The sequence below is a fragment of the Pan paniscus genome, chromosome 11 (assembly GCF_029289425.2).
Source record: "Pan paniscus chromosome 11, NHGRI_mPanPan1-v2.0_pri, whole genome shotgun sequence".
NCBI classification, from domain to species: Eukaryota; Metazoa; Chordata; class Mammalia; order Primates; family Hominidae; genus Pan; species Pan paniscus.
Genome location: NC_073260.2, coordinates 12,530,152 through 12,551,624, shown reverse-complemented (window position 1 = coordinate 12,551,624; position 21,473 = coordinate 12,530,152). Strand labels below are relative to the sequence as shown.

Genomic DNA, 21,473 nt, shown 5'->3' with positions numbered 1-21,473 from the left:
GAGGGAGTGGGAGAATTGGAGGCTAGAGAGATCGTTTCTGTCCCACCATCTGTGTGACCCCAGAGCCCAGCACAATGCAGCCCACGGAAAGGCACTGGTCCTTTCATTGACCATTTACTGAGCATCTACTACATGCCAAAAAGCGGGATGGGTGCTGTGAAGGCAGAAACGGATTTGGAGATAATCTCCGCCAGGCATACTGAGGTCAAGGTTTTCGTTCGTTTGTTTAGAGAAGAGACGGAGAAGGTCAAGATGTTTTTGTTTGTTTTGTTGTTGTTGTTGTTTAAGAGTCTTGCTCTGTGCTCAGGCTGGAGTGCAGCGGCGTGATCTCGGCTCACTGCAACCTCTGCCTCACGGGTTCCGGCAATTCTCCTGTCTCAGCTTCCCAAGTAGCTGGGATTACAGGCGCGCGCAACCACGCTCAGCTAATTTTTGTATGTTTTGTAGAGACAGGGTTTCACCATGTTGGCCAGGATGGTCTCGAACTCCTAGCCTCAAGCGATCATCCCCTCTCGGCCTCCCAAAGTGCAGGGATTACAGACGTGGGCTACCGCGCCTGGCCTATGCCAAGGTTTCAAGAAGGTTTAGAACTCGGTATCTGCTCCCCTATTTTCAACAGCGTAGTCAGTCCCTAAAATTGACCCGCTCCAGACTGTACTGCGCAGGCGCCCGCTACCTCCGCGCTCTCTCCCGACGCCCAGCTCAGACGGTAAGTCCCGCATGCGCACTCCGCTTTCTCTCTGACGCACCCCCGGAAGCACTGTCAGTTTCGGGGGGCGGGACCGGGAAGCGTTTCCGGGGGCTGAAGGCACAGGCTGAATCTGTTGAGGCAGCGGAGGCTAGAACAGGCCTGCGCCGGCGGCAGAGAGAATATCTTGGGCGGGGGATGTGAGCGCTGAGCCCTTGGCAGGTACTGCGTGGCCAGGACCACGGGCGGCAAGGGTAGGGGAGGAGAAGTCGGTGGGGGAGTTAAGGGCTCCTCTGCAGGCCCCGACGCTCGCGCCGCTGGCCCCGCCAGGCCCATTCCGTGGACCGGCATACCAAAGCCCCGCGCGGGAGGTTGGGGTCCCGGCGCTCCAGCTCCGAATCCCGCAGTCTTCTGCCCACACGGCGCGCAGACCGCGATACCGAGGCCTTTGGGGCAGCTTCTCGCCCAAGGTCACCCTCGCGGCGGCGGAGCTCCGCTGGCCACAGCGCTTAGAGATCCCGCCCCCGTCCGTCCGCTGGCCTTTCGGGGCGTAGGGTGGGCGCGGCTTGACGGCCTCGGGTTCGAGCCACCAATGCCTGAGGCCTGACGAGCCGAGCTGGGAGAAAGACTGCGCCTGGACTTCGCTGATCTTCTGTTTAAGTAAAACATTCAGCAACCCCTGTTGCTGTCTCTGTCACCTGTTGTAACCTGCCCTTTTTGTCTTTCAGCTAGGTCGCTGTCAACCTGATATTTCTCTCCACTTTGTCTTTGTCGGGGTATCTGGATCCTGTTTTATATCTGTCTCCACCTTGCTTCTGTGTCTGTTCACCCTGTCTCTGCCACTCAGCCCTTACTCTAATTCAGGGCCTGTCAGTCTGGCTTTTTGGCCATCTGTCTGTTTCTCTCTTTCTGCCAACTTTGTTTTTGCCTCTTGTCTCTCTTTCCTGAGTTTGTCTGGGTGGGGCAGGGCTGCCCAGACCTCTGAGCCATGGAAGGTGACTCATGACCCCGTGAAGTTCCCTGCACTGGTGACACTCTCAGTGACTCGACCGCAGTTTGTCCTCAACTCTGACAGGTGTCGCCCAACATAAGTGTCAGAGTGCAGGAGAGCCTGTCAGGGAGACAGGAGACCCATTTTAGGGCCAGAGCTGCTTGATGAGTCCTCTCCTTTTCTCGCCTGTGGTTTCTCAGGCCTGCACAGCTTCCCAAATGCCTTCGCTCTATCCACTCACCACGGGATGGTCTCCAGGGATCTCTGGAGCCTGCTCTTTGAGTTACAGCTGTTTAACAGGCCTGTCTACAGGCTAAGAAAGGATCAGACTGAGGTCTTTGGGGCTACTGGAACAGTAGCAGGGTTTCTGGGATAACTGCATGCTTAGTTCAGAGATTGTGTCAGCATTTTCAGTTAAATTATAAGAAACCTAATAATTGGGAATTTATTATTTGCTTTACAAAAGCACCACGGGAGAAATAAACCACACACAAAAGGACAAATGTTGTTTGAGAGCACTTAAATGAAGTACCTAGAATAAACCAATTAAGAGACGGAAAGTAGAATAATTTACCAGGGGCTGGGGATAGGAGTTATTGCTTAATGTTACAGAACAGAGTTTTGGGGGATGATGAATAAGGTCTGGAAATGGGTTGTGATGATTGCACAACATTGTGAATGTACTTCACTGAATTGGACTCTTAAAAATACTTAAAATTGTTAAGTCTTAAAGTTTTATGTATATTTTATACAATACAAAAAACAAAAACAGTATTCATTGGACACTCCTGAAACCAATAAGCTCCTTTTACATGTAATTTTTCAAAATTCATTCTGTAGTTGTTAGGAACACAGTTGAACCTGTGTTTATTGATTCCTACTCTCTTTACAGCAGTGGGTACAGCTGAGGTTCTTAGAAAAGTTTAGTTAAATGAATTTGGTTAAAGTCTTTCTCAGGCTTTCTACTTACTTTCTGCCCTGGCTCTCCTCCCTCTGCCTTTCTTGGAATCAGTGCAAGAATCTGCTCATAAGTAGGATACTTGATAATTATGCTTTTCACAGGAAGAAAACTCATAAGGTTGAAAAATAGCCCTTTTATTATAATGCAAAATTATGTGTTATTTCTTGAAATTTGTTATGGGGGATGCCTTTGTGGTTTTTTTGTTTTTTAAAATCTCTTATTTAAGCTATTTGCCTTTAAGGTAGTTTATCAAGCTTTCTAATAAGATATCGCAACTGAATTACTGCTTTATTTAATTGAATCCTAGATGCTGTTATTTCATGTACCACCAAGGAAGGGAGAAACCCTGCTAATTAAACTATGGCTTAATACGCTCTTATCGTTTAGACTTTTTATTATTGAAAACACTTTTAGACACTAAAACATGGTATCAATGCCTATTCTAATGCATATATACAAAGGAAAAATAAGAACACATTGGTTAAAGTGTTCATTAAACTTAACATTCCAAGTTCTACTCTTCTGTGCACTTTTCAATTCAGAGTGTGTCCATATTTTTTCTAGAGTGTCATCCTTTGTGTCATCAAGAACATTGATGAGGACCTCAGCAGTTCTCTATCATTGTCTCAGGCAGTGACAGCTATTAAAACTGCCACCTGGTGATCACATTCTGATTTCAGGAATTTTAAAATGTGAAAAAATGCATGTCTGAAAATTAACTGAAGAGTATCAGTTTCATGAATTTTTTTTTCTTGTTTTTGTTTTTGTTTTGTTTTGTTTTTTTGAGCTGGAGTCTCGCCCTGTTGCCCAGGCTAGAGTGCAGTGGTGCAATCTCGGCTCAGTGCAACCTCCGCCTCCTGGGTTCAAGCGATTCTCCTGCTTCAACCTCCCGAGTAGCTGGGATTACAGGCGCCTGCCACCACACACAGCTAATTTTTGTATTTTTAGTAGAGACAGAGTTTCACCATGTTGGCCAGACTGGTCTCAAACTCCTGACTTCAAATGATCCACCTGCCTTGGCCTCCCAAAGTGCTGGGATTAACAAGTGTGAGCCACTGTGCTGGGCCTGAACTTTTCCTTTTCACTCTATTTATATTTGCAGTTAGAATAGGGGCTTTTGTCTTATTTGTAACATATTGAGGAAAAAATATTTTTTAAAATTTGTCGATATGTTGTTAATTTCTTGAAATGAGTACTGTTTCCGCCTTCTGCTTTCTTGATTTCAGCTTCTTATCCTGAATTCTAATGCACATGAGGGTACAGTTAAAAACATTTCCTTGGCTTTATTGAAATTCAATGGAAGGATGATTGATAAATGGGGGGTTAGTTTCTAGAACGTTACCTTCTCTTTTGAATCTCAGAGAGTTTGCTGTAATAGAATGTTTGTCCTAGAAGTTTTTAAGTAAAACATTCAGCTGTGGCTTAAAATCGAAGGGAGTCATGAATCAAACTTCATAAAGCAGGTGGCTTGTTTTTTTAAAAAAAATCTTAAAATAGTTTTTACTAAGTGATTTGGCCAAAGTGTTCTAATTAGGAAAAAAATGGAAGAATACTGATTGACAGTGGTCAGGAGACCAATAGCACTGTTCCAAAGGATATATTAATTCTGCAAAATTACATAGTCATTGACCATGTTTTCTAGTTTTAATGAATATGCCACAGTAATGGATGAGAGGTATATGGGAATTATGCACTATATTTTCAGTTTTTTTGAAAATTTAAAATTATTACAAATAAGTTTGTTTTTTTAAAAAATACAAAAGCAGGAGCTACGAAGTTGCAGAATGGAATTTAATATAACCAAAAATGCCGGTCTTGATTACTTTTCTTTCTGCCGCTAATGTACATCTCTAGTGTTTATTAGCAAATACACGAGTACATAGCATCTCTTTTACATTTTCACTGTTACTCTTCCTTCCAGAAGTCAATGTGATTTTAATTTGAAGCAAAACTGAAATGGGTTCTTCTTCCTCATTCTATTCATGTTGCTTTTTGATGGCCATGGCATAAGGAACTCTATCCCAGGAATACAGCTTTGCATTAGGTAAGCTATCAACTTGCTCACGATACCATTTTTAAAGTTACTTACTGTAATCATTTCTCTTTTAGCAAAAATAATAATGTATTTTGTTAAGATTTTTAATTCCTCTAGACCAGAAGATTCTTTCTTCTCTTCTGAAGAGATGTTACACCTTCTAAGGCCCACCAATGCCATACTTTGCACTGATAGAGCATTTAATGTCAGATAAATTTTTCTGCCAAGTGAATTTTTTTTCTTAACTTAGAAAAATGTTAGATTTGGAGTTATACTGCTGTTTGAATGCTGACATGCCATTTCTGAGATGTGTAACCACCGGCAGTTCTTTTAATTTGAGCTTCAGTTTACTCATATTTCAAAAGGATGCAATGATACGGGAGTGTTGCACAACGCAGGTTTACATAGTGTGCTTTGTGAACTCTAAAGCATTTCACTAATGTAAAGAGTAGGCATAGGGTATTGGTGTTTTTGTACATTTGTGCCAGGCTTTAAATTTACTGAAGCAACATTTACTATGTTTAAATATGCTTTCTATAGTAAGCATGCAAGTTACCATATGCTCTGATTAAAGAAATCTCTGAAGGACTTCACAATAAGTAGCTGGTGGGTCTGCTTCCCTATTATATTGCTGTCATCTGTGTTTTTAGGATGTTTAATCGGTGTTTAAATCACGTATAAAATTTGACTTAGAGTTCCTCAGCCGAATAATAAATAGTGGCTGTTATTAAACTCATCAAAGTTGGAAGGAATCTTGAAGGTCATCTAGTTCAGGATTTCTTCAGTATGTTGCCCTTCATCTGCGTTAAAAAAAAGCCAAATAGCTTTTAAGAAGCATCGTGGAACAGGCTGGCATCGGTGTGTTTGTTTTAGAACTGTTGCTATTGGATTAAAAAAATAAAATACATGTGCAAAGTGGCATAAAACTGCTGGTATCTTTTTTTTTTTTTTTTGAGACAGAGTCTCGCTTTGTCGCCCAGGCTGGAGTGCAGTGGCAGGATCTCAGCTCACTGCAAGCTCCACCTCCCAGGCTCAACTCTGCCTCAGCCTTCAGAGTAGCTGGGATTACAGGTGCCGGCCACCACACCCGGCTAATTTTTTTGTACTTTTAGTAGAGATGGGGTTTCACCATCTTGGCCAGACTGGTCTTGAACTCCTGACCTTGTGATCCACGGGCCTCAGCTTCCCAAAGTGCTGGGATTACAGACGTGAGCCACCGCGCCCGGCCCACTGACTGCTGGTATCTTATTAAGGTTTTTGTTTGTTTGTTTGTTTGTTTTTGAGATGGAGTCTCGCTCTTGTTGCCCAGGCTGGAGTGCAGTGGCAGAATCTCCGCTCACTGCAACCTCTGCCTCCCAGGTTCAAGAGATTTTCCTTCCTCAGCCTCCTGAGTAGCTGGGATTACAGGCGTCTGTCAGCATGCCCAGCTAATTTTGTATTTTTAGTAGAGACAGGGTTTCGCCTTGTTGGCCAGGCCAGTCTCAAACTCTTGACCACAGGTGATCCACCGCCTCGTGCTCCCAAAGTGCTGGGATTACAGGCATGAGCCACTGTGCCCAGCCGTCTTTTTTTTTTTTTTTTTGAGATGGGGTCTCGCTCTGTCACACAGGCTGGAGCGCGTGGCGAGATCTCGGCTCACTGCGACCTCTGCCTCCCGGGTTCAAGTGATTCTCCTGCCTCAGCCTCCCAGGTAGCTGGGACTACAGGCGTGGGCCACCACGCACAGCTAATTTTTTTTTGTATTTTTAGTAGAGAAGGGGTTTCACCATGTTGGCCGGGATGGTCTCCATCTTTTGACCTGGTGATCCGCCCACCTCGGCCTCCCAAAGTACTGGGATTACAGGCGTGAGCCACCATGCCTGGCTTGGGCCATCTTAAGTCTAAGGATGGTCAGCGTGCTAAAGTTTGTGAATGCATTGTATATAATAAAATTATATAGATTATTTGTGAAAATGATATTCACGTTTACTTTCCATACTCTCTAACTATAGTGATATTCACAGCCAGGCACGATGGCTCATGCCTGTAATCCCAGCACTTTGGGAGGCCAAGGTGGGCAGATCACATGAGGGTCAGGAGTTCGAGACCAACCTGGCCAACATGGTGAAACCCTATCTCTACTAAAAACACAAAAATTAGCTGGGCGTGGTGTCACGCACCTGTGGTCTCAGCTACTCAGGAGGCTGAGGCAGGAGAATCGCTTGAACCTGGGAGGCGGAGGTTGCAGTGAGCTGAAGTGGCACCACTGCCCTCCAGCCTGGGCGACAGAGACTCCATCTCAAAAAAAAAAAAAAAGAAAAAATTATATTCACCTTTTCTTTCCACCTCTTAAGCTGTAGTGGGCCTGAACAAGTACTTTGGATTTAAATCTCAATTTTACTGCTTACCAGTTATATGACCTTAAGTTGCTTAGCTTTTTTGTCTATCTCCAATTCTGTACAATGGAAGTAAAAAATACCTATTGAGTGGGTTGCTGTGAAGATTAAGTGAGACAGAACATATAAAGTGCTTTGCATAGACTTTGTACAATGTCTGTATTAAGCAGTTTATATATTTGTATACGTATGTCATAAATAGTAGTTGCTGTTATTTCCTATTAATGATGACATTTTCCTAGTCACTCAGTCATGAAATTCAAAGTCGGCATTGGTACATCAGTTTGCCTTGCATTACTCTTTATTTTATTTATTTCCATTTTTTGGGATGGAGTCTCACTCTGTCACCCAGGCTGGAGTGCAGTGGGGTAATCTCGGCTCACTGCAGCCTCCGCCTCCTGGGTTCAAGTGATTCTTCTGCCTCAGCCTCCCGAGTAGCTGGGACTACAGGCACCTACCACCACACCCAGCTAATTTTTGTGTTTTTAGTAGAGACGGGGTTTCACCATATTAGTCAGGCTGGTCTTGAACTCCTGACCTTGTGATCCACCCACCTCGGCCTCCCGAAGTGCTGGGATTACAGGCGTGAGCCACCGCACCCGGCCACATTACTCTTTTTTAAACAGCTTTACAGAGACATAATTCATAAGTAATAAAGAGGTTTTTTTTTTTGGTATATTCACAGATTTGTATACCCATCACCACAATCTAATTTTAGAACTTTTGTCTCCCCTCAAAGAAACCCAGTTAGCAGTTGCTCCCCATTTCTTCTACCCGTAGCCACGAATCTACTTTCTGTCTCTATGGATTTGTCTATTCTGGACATTTCATATAAATGGAGGCATAACAAGATACGGCCTTTTGTGTCCGACCTCTTTCATTTAGCATAACGTTTTCAAGTGCCAGCCGTGTTGTCACATCTGTCAGTATTTCGTTCTTTTTTATTGCCAAACATCCTATTCTAAGGATATATCCTGTTTGTTTATCCAGTCATAAGTTGATGGAGCTTATGATGGTTTTCACTTTTTGGCTTTTAAGAATAATGCAGTTATGAACATTCATGTACGAGTTTTAGTGTGGACATCATATGTTTTCATTTTTCTTGGGTATGTACCTAGGAGAATTGTTGGATTACGTGGTAACTCTATGTTTAACTTCCTGAGGTGCTATCACACTGCTTTCCACAGTAGCTGTACCATTTTACATGCCCACGAGCAATGTATGGGGGTTATAATCCCTACACATCCTCACCGACACCTGTTATTGTCTGTCTTTTCACAGCCATTTTAGTGAGTGAAAAGGGATGTTTTGTAGTTTTGATTTGCATTTTTCTAATTACTAATGATGTTGAGTGGTTTTCATATGCTTATAGGTTATTTGTATATCTTCTTTGGAGAAATGTCTCTTCAGATCCTTTATCTGTTTTTCAGTTGGGTTATTCATCTTTTTATTATTGAGTCGTAAGAGTTCTTGAGGTATTCTGGATGCAAGTCACTCATTAGTTACATGATCTGCAAATAATTTCTCCCATTCTGTAGGTTGTGTGTTCACTTTCTTGATGGTATCATTTGTACCTTGTACTACTGCTGTATCTTCCTGCTGACCAGTTCTGTCAGTCTCATCAATGCCACCCCTTTTCCATACCCACTGTTACTTTTTTTTTTTTTTTTTTTTTGAGATGTAGTTTTGCTCTTGTTGCCCAGGCTGGAGTGCAGTGGCATGATCTTGGCTCACTGCAACCTCCGCCTCCCAGGTTCAAGCAGTTCTGCTGTCTCAGCCTCCCAAGTAGCTGGGATGACAGGTGTGTGCCACCATGCCCGGCTAACTTTGTATTTTTAGTAGAGACAGGGTTTCACCATGTTGGCCAGGCTGGTCTGGAACTCCTGACTTCGAGTGATCCACGTGCCTCAGCCTCCCAAAATGCTGGGATAAAAGACGTAAGCCACCGTGCCTGGCCCCACTGTTACTTTTATTACTACCTAGACTACACTTGTTGAAATCCTATAATTAGCTTCTACTTCAGACTTTCTCCTGCTTTAGTCCGTCAGCAGATCAACCTTCCTTAACCATGCCTCACAGCACGTCACTTAGAAGTTTTCAGTGCTGCCCCAATGCAGACGTCTCATTCGGCTTTTTCTAGATTTATCTCCCATCACTCATTGTCACTCATAGAAGGAAGCACAAGTAATGATGTGTGTGTCACCAGGGTTAGTCTTGAGTGGAAGAGAGCCGAGGGAGATCTGAAATGGCTTTCTGATGGTAATTTCACCATAATCTAGGATCTTGCCGTTAGTGTGATTGGACCAATAACTCAGTGTCTTCAACATATCATACTTATGATGTACCAAACCCGCAAGAGATTAAAGTATACAAACCAGAATGCCATGTGATTTATAATTTTTCTTTCTATGTTAATAAATGAGATTGGCTTGTAGGGTTTTTTTTGTTGTTGGCCAATTTTGATACCAGAGTTTTGTATAAAATTTATGAATTTTCTCCTACCCTATTGCCTTGTCCTCTTCTCCCCCTCTACTTTTTACATTTCTAGTTTTATCACATTGTGTAATCCATTGTATAGTCACATGTAATCAAATGTGCCCTGTGCATTTCCGCTTTGGAGAATTTATTGATATTCTCTGTAGCCACGTATATTATCATTTTTGTAAATGTCCTACAGACATTAGAAAAGGAGTATTATTTGTAGAGTATATAGGTATTGCATTAAATTAGCTTTATTGATAGCTGTCTAAACCTATAGATTCTTGTCCTTTGCCTACTTGATTTATTAAGAATTAAAGAGGGATACTTATATTTCCTGCTACAATTACAGTTCTGTTACTGTTGCCTTATTTTCTAACATTGTACTCTGACACATAAAAGTTCACAGAGTAAACTTCATTGTGAATTATAGGTTTCATCAATTAACAATAAACTTTCATCCTATCTGATTTTTACAGATGAAATTTACGTCTGTAAAATGTAAATTTTACATCTGTAAAATTTTTACAGATGAAATTTACAAAGTAAATTTACATTGAAATTTACTTTGATATTAGTATTGTGTTGCTTGACTTTTGTTTTCATGTGACTTTTTTTTTTTTAACTTTTGACCTTTTTGGTGATCAATTCTTTCAACTTTTCTATGTCTGAAAAAGTATTTTGGGCTGGGCGCGGTGGCTTACGCCTGTAATCCCAACACTTTGGGAGGCCGAGGTGGGCAGATCACGAGGTCAGGAGATCAAGACCATCCTGGCTAACACAGTGAAACACTGTCTCTACTAAAAATACAAAAAATTAGCCAGGCATGGTGGTGGATGCCCGTAGTCCCAGCTACTTGGGAGGCTGAGGCAGGAGAATGGTGTGAACCCAGGAGGCGGAGCTTGTAGTGAGTCGAGGTTGCACTACTGCACTCCAGCCTGGGCAACAGAGAAAGACTCTGTCAGAGAGAGAGAGAGAGAGAGAGAGAGTCAGAGAGAGAGAGAGAGACAGAGAGAGAGAGAGGAAAAGAAAAGAAAGAAAGAAAGAAAGAAAAAAGTATTTTGCCTTCACTTTGAAGATATTTTCATGGGTATAGAATTCTAAGTTGACAGGCCTTTCTGCCCCTCCCCCACCTTCATTTCAGTATTTTAAAATGGTCTCCTGTCTCTTGGCTTGCATTGCTTCTGAGGTTCTCTGTACACAAGGGGCATTTTTTTTGTCTGGCTGCTTTTAAGATTTTCTCCACTGATTTTAAGTGATTTGATTATGATGTGCCTTGCTGTAGTTTTTTTCATGTTTCTTGTGCTTGGGTTTTGTTGAGCTGCTTAGGTCTGTGAGTTCGTAGTTTTCATCAAATTTGAAAAAGTTTTGGCTGTTGTTTTCACATATGTATAAAATGTGTGTGTGTATTGTTTATATATATAGTTTTCAATATATAAAACTATATAGTTTTCAATATATAAAACTATATAGTTTTCAATATATAAAAGTATATATATATATATATAGTTTTCACGTGTCTGATAGCTTATCACATAAAACTTTTTGCCTTCCCCACAACAATCGTGTCTACATTAGGTATCTGGAAGTTCTCTCACAGCTCACTGATACTCTATTCCCTTTTTATTTGCCTTTTTTTTTCCTCTGTATGTTTTATTTTGGGTAAGTTTTTGTTGCCATGTTTTCAAGCTCACTAATGTTCTGCAGTGTTAATTCTGTTGTTATTCTCATCCCAATGTATGTTTGTTTTTTAAATTTCTAGATGTTTTATTTGGGTCTCTCTCTTTTTTTTTTTTTTTTCCAATAGTTTCCCTGTCTGTACCTAACATGCTTAATCTTTCCTCTACTTTCTTGAAAATATAGAATATAGAATTGTTTACCGGTTGTATAAATCTTCTGTCATTTCTGGATCTGTTTCTGTTGATTGATTCCCACCCCCACCTCAGTATCCTGGGTTATATTTTCCTAGTTCTTGGCATGCCTGGTGATTTTTAAATTTGATGTCAGATATGAGTTTTACCTTGTTCGGTGCTGGATATTTTTGTATTATGTAAATGTTCTCAAGTTTCATTCTGGAACATAATTAAGTTGGAAACAGTTTGATCCTTCTGAGGCTTGTTTTTAAGCTTTGTTTGGCAGGACCAGAACTGCATTTTGTCTGGAATTAATTTGTCCCCACTACTGAGGTAAGGCTTTTCTGAATACTCAAGGTTTTCCATTCAGGGCAGTTTTCTTCAATTAAATTTATTTTTTATTATTTCACGTTCTCTGGTTCTTTCTCTCAAGGACATTAACAGGCTGTACATTGATCTCTCTTCTCTGTTCTCCTGCTTTATCATCTTCTCTCTCGCTGTTTTCACTTTCTTATATTTTAGTAGAAGGTCCCCAAAGTGCCTTCCACATTATCGATTCCATTTTTTTACTGTTGTAATTCTGCTTCTTATTGCCTGTGTAAATTTCTGCTCTATATTAGTTTCCTGATACCCTATCGTTAATTCAGTCTGCCTTTTTTTCATATCATTCTACTGTTTTGTCTCATCTTCCTTATACTTTATTCAGAGACTGTGTTTTCATGAAGTTTGTGAAAAACATTTTAAAAATTGTTTAAAATGTACCCTTTGTCTATTTCTTGCTATTTTTTCTTTTTGATATTCTGGAATATATCCACAGACCTGTGTTGGTTTTATTTTGTTTAATTCTTGAGAGGGAAACATTCTGTTCAGGTCTGAAATTTGCTTTTGGGTCCCTTGTTGTATACCCGAATATTGTTAGAATCAGCTCTTAGTTCTTAAGCTAGATGCAGGGCTGAACCACATTGACATCTGGGGTTAGTTGAGTGGGGCAGGAGGGGTAGGCCTTAGGCACTCTCAGGGGAGCTTGAGCTCTGTGTACTTTCTTTGCAGTTGGTGAAATTGGGATACTAGGACCCTCTGTTGTCTTTGGCCCAACTGGCAAATCATGGTTATGCCTTTACCTCCTTCCTGGGGCTACGGAGTCCCACCCCCTTATGTTAATATTTTTTCCTTCTGCCAAGGCAATGTGCAACCTTTGGTATCCTAATACCACCCACCTCTGAGTTTTGCCAGTCTGCAGGACCTGTCTGTCCTTGGCTTTTAGCTCTGGGACTCCCAAGTGAAAGAGTGTTACTGATCCTGTCAGAATTGCCTGGAATAGGAAGTGGAGTTTCAGGCCAGTGTTTCCCTTCAACTTGGCCCCATTTCCACTGTATCTTTTTTTTTTTTTTTTTTTTTTTGAGACAGAGTCTTTCTCTGTCACCCAGGCTGGAGTGCAGTGGTGGCAGTCACAGCTCACTGCAGCCTCGACCTCCCCTGCTCAAGAGATTTCCCCTCTTCAGCCTCCTGAGTAGCTAGGATGTCAGGTGCATGCCACCATGCCTGGCTAATTTTTGTATATTTGTAGAGATGGGGTCTTGCTATGTTGCCCAGGCTGGTCTTGAATTCCTGGGCTCAAGTGATCTGCCCACCTCAGCCTCCCAAAGTGCTGGGATTACAGGCATGAGCCACCATGCCTGGCTGGACTGTGACATTTCTTGATTGTCTTTGAAGTCCCCCATAATACATTGAATATAATGTTCCATGAAGTTTTTTTTTTTTTTTTTTTTTGAGATGGAGTCTCGCTCTGTCACCCAGGCTGGAGTGCAGTGGCGTGATCGCGGCTCCCTGCAGGCTCCGCCTCCCAGGTTCAAACCATTCTCCTGCCTCAGCCTCCCGAGCAGCTGGGACTACAGGCGCCTGCCACCACGCCTGGCTAATTATTTTGTATTTTTAGTAGAGATTGGGTTTCACTGTGTTAGTCAGGGTGGTCTCGATCTCCTGACCTCGTGATCCACCCACGTCGGCCTCCCAAAGTGCTGGGATTGCAGGCATGAGCCACTGCGCCTGGCCCCATGAGGTTTTTTAGTAAGCTAATTAATTACTTCTATGACATCATCTAAATAACTGAAACAACAGCTATACTCTCAGTATAGGTCACAATTGCCTATGAGTTTGTAATAGAAAAACCTGTAGAAGTTTAGCGTGTTGCAGGTCAGAGAATATGGAGAAATGCCATATTCACCCAAAGTTAAGGGCAAGGATTTTTGATAGGGCTTGGTTTGAATCTGTGTATTGCTTTGGGTAGTATTGTTATCTTAACAATATTATGTCTTCCAATCCATAAACAACATGGGATTCTATTTATTTGTGCCTTTAATTTATTTCAGCAGTGTTTTGTAGTTTTTTTCTTTTTCTTTTTCTTTTTTTTTTCCTTTTTGGACTGAATCTCCCTCTGTCACCCAGGCTGGACTACAGTGGTGGGATCACAGCTCACTTTAGCCTAAAACTCTTGGGCTCAAATGATCCTCTTGCCTCAGTCTCGCAACTAGCTGGGACTACAGCTGTGCACCACTATTCCTGGCTAATTAAAAAATATATATACATATATTTAGAAACAAGGTCTTGCTGTGTCGTCCAGGCTGGACTCAAACTTCTGGCCTCAAGTGATCCTCCCAAGTAGCTGGAATTGCAGATGAGAGCCACCACACATGGCCGTTGTGTAGAGACAGGGTTTTACCATACTGCCCAGACCGGTCTCAAACTTCTGAGCCCAAGCAATTTGCCCACCTCGACCTCCCAAAGTGCTAGGGTTACAGGCATGAGCCACCACGCCTAGCTTCTTGAGTGTTTTTGTCATGAAAGGGTGCTGAATTTTGTCAGATGCTTTTTCTGTATCAGTTGAGATGATACATGTTTTATGTGTTTTTTTCCCCTTCATTCTGTTAATGTGCTGTGTTACATTGATTGATTTCATATGTTGAACTATCCTTGCATTCCAGGAAGAAATCCCACTTGCTGGTGGTGTATAATTCTTTTAATATGCCGCTTAATTTGGTTTGGTAGTATTTTGTTGATATTTACTCCAGTGTTCATAAGGGGTATTGGTCTATAGTTTTTGTATAGTGTTTTTGTCTGGCTTTCATATCAGAGGGCACTCCTGACCTAATAGAATGAGTTAGGAAGTGGTGCCTCCCCTTCAGTGTTTTAGAAAAGTTTGAGAAGGATTGGTGTTGGTTCTTCTTTAAATGTTTGTTAGAATTTACCAGTGAAGCCATCAGGTTAGGATCTTTTCTTTATTGAGTCAATGTCCTTGATAGTTATAGGTCTTTAAGGGTATTGTTTAATTTCCACATATTTATTAGTTTTTCAGTTTTCTCTCATTGATTGCTACATTCATTTCATTGTGGTTAGAAAAATACTTTGTATTTTTAAAAAGACTCAGTCTTGTTAAGTGTATTAAGACTCGTTTATGGTCTAACACATGATCTATCCTGGAGAATGTCCTGTGTGCACTTGGTGGCTGACGTGTCCTATACAGGCATACCTCATTTTGTGCTTCACAGATATTGGATTTTTTTTTTTTTTTTTACAAATAGATAGTCTGTGGCAACCCTGCATTAAGGAAGTCTATCAGCATCATTTTTCCTGTTGCACATGTTTACTTTCTGTGTCATATTTTGGCAGTTCTTGCAATATTTCAAACCTTTTCATTATTATTATATCTGTTATGGTGATCTTTGATCAGTAATTTTTTGATGTTACTATTGTAATTGTTTTGAGGCACCACAAACCACACCCATAAGGGACAGCAAACTTAGTCAATAAATGTGTGTTCTAACTACTCCACTGACCCACCATTCCCCCATCTTTCCCCCTCTGTTCAGGCCTCCCTATTACCTGATACACAACCACTTGAATTTAGGCCAGTTAATAAACCTACAATGGCCTGGTGTTTAAGTGAAAGGAGGAGTCATATGCTTCTTACTTGAAATCAAAAGCTAGAAATGACTAAGCTTAGTGAGGAAGGCATATCAAAAGCAAACATAAGCCAAAAGTTAGACTTCTTGCTCTAAACAGCCAAATTGTGAATGCAAAGGAAAAGTTCTTGAAGGAAATTGAAAGTGCTACTCTAATGAACACATGAATGATAAGAAAGTGGCAGCCTTAGTGCTGATATGGAGAAAGTTTTAGTGGTCTGGATGGAAGATCATACCAACCACAACATTCCTTTAAGTCAAAGCCGTCAGAAGAAGACCCTAACTCTCTTCATTTCTCTGAACGCTGTGAGAGAGGTGAGGAAACTGCAGAAGAAAAGTTTGAAGCTAGCAGAGGTTGGTTTGTGAGGTTGAAGGAAAGAAGTGTCTCCATAATGTAAAAGTGGAAGCTGAAGCAGCAAGTGCTAATGTAGAAACTATAGCAAGCTATCTAGAAAATCTAGCTAAGATAATTGGTAAAGATGGCTGCACTAAACCACAGATTTTCAATATAGATGAAAAAGCCTTCTATTGGAAGGAGATGCCATCTATGACTTCCATAGCTAGAGAGGAGAAGACAATGCCTGGCTTCAAAAGACAAGCTATAACTCTCTCGTTAGGGGCTAATGCAGCTGGTAACTTTAAGTTGAGGCCACTGCTCAGGTACCATTCCCAAAATCCTAGGGCCCTTAAGAATTATGCTAAGTATACTCTGCCTGTGCTCCATAGATGGCACAGTGAAAGCTTGGAGACAGCATTTACAGAATGCTTTACTGAATATTTTAAGCCCACTGTTGAGACCTACTGCTCAGAAAAAGATTTTTTACAAAGCATTACAGCCCGTTGAGGAGGCACTTGGTCACCCAAGAGCTCTGATGGAGATGTACAAGGACATTAGTATTGTTTTCATGCCTGTTAATACAACATCCATTCTGCAGCCCATGGACCAAGGAGTAATTTCAATTTTCAAGTGTTATTATTTAAGAAATACATTTTGAGCCAGGTGCAGCAGCTCACACCTGTAATCCTAGCACTTTGGGAGGCCAAGGCAGGCAGATTGCTTAAGCCTAGGGGTCCAAGACCAACCTGAGCAGCATACAAAACCCTATCTATACTGAAAATGCAAAAAATTAGTGAAGCATGGTGTCATGCACTTGTAGTCCCACCTACCCAGGATGCAGAGGTGGGAGGATCACGTGAGCCAGAGAGTCGAGGCTGCAGTGAGCCACAGTCGCACCACTGCACTCCAGCCTGGGTGACAAAGTGAGACCCCCATCTCAAAAAAAAAAAAAAAAAAAAAAAGGATATTTTGTAAGGCTATAGCTACTATAGCTGCTATTGATAGTGATTCCTCTGACACTCTGATGGATCTCTGGGCAAAGTAAATTCAAAATGTTTTGGTGGCAGTGTGGTAGCTCACACCTGTAACTCCCAGCACTTTGGGAGGCCAAGGTGGGTGAATCACTTGAGGTCAGGAGTTTGAAACCAGCCTAGCCAACATGGTAAAACCCTGTCTCTACTAAAAAATATATATAAAAATTAGTGTGGTGGCGTGGTGTCACATGCCTGTAATCCCAGCTACTTAGGAGGCTGAGGCAGGAGAATTGCTTGAAGGCGGGAGGCAGAGGTTGCAGTGAGCTGGGATCGCACCACTGCACTCCAGCCTGGGCAACAGAGCAAGACTCTGTCTTTAAAAAAAAAGAAAAAAAGAAACACAAAAAAAATGTTTTGGAAAGGATTCACTATTCTAGATGCCATTAAGAACATTCGTGATTGGTGGGAGGAAATCAAAATATCAGCCTTAACAGAAGCTGATTCCAACCCTCATGGATGACTTTGAGGGGCTCAAGACTTAAGTGGAGGAATTAATTGGAGATGTAGTGGAAATAGCAAGAGAAATAGAATTACAAGTGGAGCCTGAAGATGGGACTGAATTATTGCAAAGGCATGATAAAACTTGAGTGGATGAGAAGTTGGTTCTTAGGGATGAGCAAAGAAAATGGTTTCTTGAAATGGACTCTACTCCTGGTGAAGATGGTGTGAACATTATTGACAACAAAGGATTTAGAGTAAGCTTTTCTAACCTGTGGCCCAGGACGGCTTTTCTAACCTGTGGCCCAGGACGGCTTTTCTAACCTGTGGCCCAGGACGGCTTTTCTAACCTGTGGCCCAGGACGGCTTTTCTAACCTGTGGCCCAGGATGGCTCTGAATGTGACCCAACACAAATTCGTAACCTTTCCTAAAACATGAGATTTTTTTTCTTTTTTTGAGACAGTTTCTCTTGTCACCCAGGCTGGAGTGCAATGGCACGATCTTGGCTCACTGCAACCTCCGTCTCCCGGGTTCAAGCAGTTCTCCTGCCTCAGCCTCCCAAGCGATTACAGTCGCCCACGACCACACCCGGCTAATTTTTGTATTTTTAGTAGAGACAGGGTTTCACCATGTTGGCCAGGCTGGTCTCGAACTCCTGACCTCAGATGCTCGCCTGCCTGGGCCTCCCAAAATGCTGGGATTACAGGCATGAGCCACCATGCCCGGCCGATATTTTTTTTTTTTTTTTTTTTTTTTAAAGCTCATCTGCTATGGTTAGTGTTAGTGTGTTTTATGTGCAGTCCAGTTCTTCCACTGTGGCTCAGAGAAGCCAAAAAATTGGACACCCCTGATTTAGAATATAAACTTTATTGATAAAGCATCAGCAGGATTTAAAAAGATTGACTCAAATGTTGTGAAAGAAGTTCTGTGGGCAAAATGTTATCAAACAGCATTGCATGCTACAGAGAAATCTTTTGTGAAAGAATCAATTGATGTGGCAAACTTCACTGTTGTCCTATTTTAAGAAATTGGCAGGCCAGGCACAGTGGCTCTTGCTTATAGTTCCAGCACTTTGGCAGGCTGAGGCAGGCGGATTGCTTGAGCCCAGGAGCTCAAGACCATCCTGGGCAACATGGTGAGACCCTGTCTACAAAAAATACAAAAATTAGCTGAACATGGTGATGCATGCCTGTAGTCCAGCTCCTTGGGAGGCTGAGGCAGGAGAATTGCTTGAGCCCAGGAGGTCAAGGCTGCAGTGAGCCGTGATCATATCACTGCATTTCTTCCTGGGCAACAGAGCGAGACCCTATCTTGGGAAACAAAAAAGAAAGAAAGAAATTGCTACAGCCACCCTACCGTTCAGCAGTCACCACCCTGATCAGTCAGCAGCCATCCACTCAAGGTAAGACCCTCTACCAGCAAAGGGATTACAACTGGCTGAAGGCTCAGATGATTGTTAGCATTTTTTAGCAATAAAGTATTTTTAAATTAAGGTGAGTACATTTTTTTTTTTTAGACATAATGCTATTGCACACTTAATAGACTACAGTATGGTGTAAGCATTACTTTTATATGCACTGGGATACCAAAATTTATGTGGCTCACTTTATTATGGTGTTTACTTTATTGCGGTGTTCTTGAACTGAACCGACAATATCTCTGAGGTATGCCTGTATATGTCTTTATAGCAGGCTTAACTGGTTTATAATGTTGTTCAAGTCTTCTATTTCCTTATAGATCTTCTGTCTGCTTTTTTCTATCAATTCTTGAAAGTGGGGTATTGGAGTCTCCACCTATTATTATAGAACTGTCTATTTCTTCCTTCAATTTTATCCACTTTTACTTCATATATTTTAGAGTTATCTTGTTAGGTGTGTATATGTTTATATTTTCTTGATAGATTGAACCTTTTTACTCAACATATAATTCTTTGTCTCTTGTAACCTTTTTTGACTTAAAATCGATCATTTCTAATAATATAGCCATCTCAGGCCATTTTTTGTTGCACTTACCTGGAATATCTTTTTTCATCCTTTTGCTTTCAGCCTCTTTGTGTCATTATATCTAAAGTGAGTCTCATGCTCACCTCGGCAGCACATACACTAAAGTGAGTCTCTTGTAGACTGCATGTAGATGAGTCGTTTTTTAATCCAGTTACTGACAAGGAAAGATTCACTTTACAATTTAGCTATTTGTTTTCTGTATGTCTTACATGTTTTTTATTCCTCAATTCTTCCATTATTGCCCCCATCCTACTTTTTATTATTTAGGGGTTTTGGGTTTGTTTGGCAGTAAACCATTTTGACTCTCTTCTTTTTGTGTATGTTTTTAGTTATTTCCTTAGTAGTTACTTTGGGGTTTGCAATTAACATTTTAAACTTTTAACAACTTACCTTGAATAGTACCAACTTAGGTTTAGTACAGTCACAGCAAAGATATCTCCTGTCCCTTCACCTTCATGTTGTCATTGTCACTGATTATATCTTTTTATATTGTATAATGTGTATTAACATAAATTTATAATTATTGTTTTATGCATTCATTAGCCTTTTAAATCATATAGAAACAAAAGAATTAAAAACCAAAAGTACAACAATGATGGCTTTTTTTTTTGAGACAGAGTCTCACTCTGTTGCCCAGGCTGGAGTGCAGTGGCGCAATGTCCGCTCACTGCAACCTCAACCCTCCTGGGTTCGAGCGATTCTACTGCCTCAGCCTCCCAAGTAACTGGGATTACAGGTGCGCACCACCACGCCTGGCTAATTTTTGGTTTTTTGGTAGAAATGGGGTTTCACTGTGTTGACCAGGCTGATCACAACTTCTGACTCAAATGATCCACCTGCCTTGGCCTTCCAAAGTGCTGGGATTATAGGCATGAGCCACTGAGCCCAACCAGTGGTGACTTATATATTTACCTAAGTAGTTAACCTTTACCAGCGATCTTTGCTTTTTTATGTGGCTTTTCATTGTCTAGTGTTCTTTTATCTCAGCCTGAAGGACCCCTTTAGCATTTCTTGTAGAGCAAGTCTACAGGTAGTGAACATCCTTAGCTTTTGTTTCTCTGGGAATGTCTTAGTTTCTCCTTCATTCTTGAAAGGATACTTTTGCCAGATCTTAATTGACAGATTTCTTTTTTTAAGCGCTTTAAATAGATTGTCCTACTGCCTATGGCCTCCATATGGTTTCTGCTTATGGTTTCTGATGAAAAATTAGCTGTTAATTTTAGTGAGGATCTCTTTTACGTGACTAGGAGCTTCTCTCTTGCAGCTTTCAAGATTCTCTTTGGCTTTGGCTCTTTCTACAGTTTGACTATAATGTGTCTTTATCCTGCCTAGAGTTTGTTGAGCTTCTTGAATGTGTAGATTCAAATCTTTTATCAGTTTTTAGAAGTGTTTGACCATTATATATTTCTTCAAATTGTTTTTCAGCCCTTTTCTGTGCCTCTACTTCTGGAACTCCCATGATATGTATGATGGTGTCCCACAGGCACCTCAGGTTGTGTTCATTTTTCTTTTGTGGTGGTTGTTGTTTTTGAGACAGGGTCTCACTCTGTCACCTAGGCTGGAGTATAGTGATATGAATATGGCTCACTGCAGCCTCAACCTCCTGTACTCAAGTGATCCTCCCACCTCAGCCTCTTGTATAGCTGGGACTATAGATGCATGCCACCATGCCTGGCTATCGTATTTTTGGTAGAGACAGGTTCTCACTATGTTGCCCAGGCTGGTCTCGAACTCCTGGGCTCAAGTGATCCTCCCACCTCAGCCTCCCAGAGTGCTGGGATTACAGGCATGAGCGACTGTGCCCAGCCCATTTTTCTTCATTCTTCTTTCTTTCCGCTACTCAACTGGATTTTATTTACCTTATCTTTGAGTTTGTTGATTTTTTTTTTCCTTCTGCCTGCTCAAGCATGCCATTGAACCCCCTCTTGTGAACAAGTAATTTCAGCTTGTATTAGTTTGCCAGAGCTACCGTAACAAAATACTACAGGCTGGGTGGCTTAAACAATGGAAATGTATTTTCTCACAGTTCTGGAAGTGGGCAGTCTGTGATCAAGATGTTAGCAGGTTTGGGTTCTTCTGTGGCCTTCTTCCTCAGCTTGCAGATGGCCTCCTTCTCACTGGGCCCATACAGAGTCTTTTCTTCGTGGTTGTGCATCCCTGGTGTCTCTGTGTGTGTCCAAATCTCACCTTATAGGGACACCCATCATACTGTGTTAGGGCACATCTAAATGGACTCATTTAGGTTAATTACCTCCTAAAGGCTCTACTTGTAAATATAGCCAGACTCTGAGGTACAGGGCATTACAGCTTCAATGTGTGA

The 21,473-nt window shown here is 41.6% G+C and overlaps 1 protein-coding gene across 4 annotated transcripts in view; it reads left to right on the top strand.

Annotated features, from left to right (window-relative positions):
- Positions 1-731: 731 nt before the first annotated feature.
- The window catches only part of ZBTB43 (zinc finger and BTB domain containing 43), a 32,670-nt gene continuing 11,928 nt past the window's right edge, over positions 732-21,473 (top strand). Inside the window, exons 1-2 of one of the 4 annotated variants that reach the window (XM_003808033.5) lie at positions 732-910; positions 4,562-4,684. The gene's annotated coding sequence lies outside the window, so the exon portion shown is untranslated. Of the gene's footprint in view, positions 1,349-4,561; positions 4,685-18,107; positions 18,553-21,473 lie in introns of those variants that run through there. The other 3 variants (XM_034929075.3, XM_003808034.5, XM_063594201.1) reach the window with 3 other exon arrangements.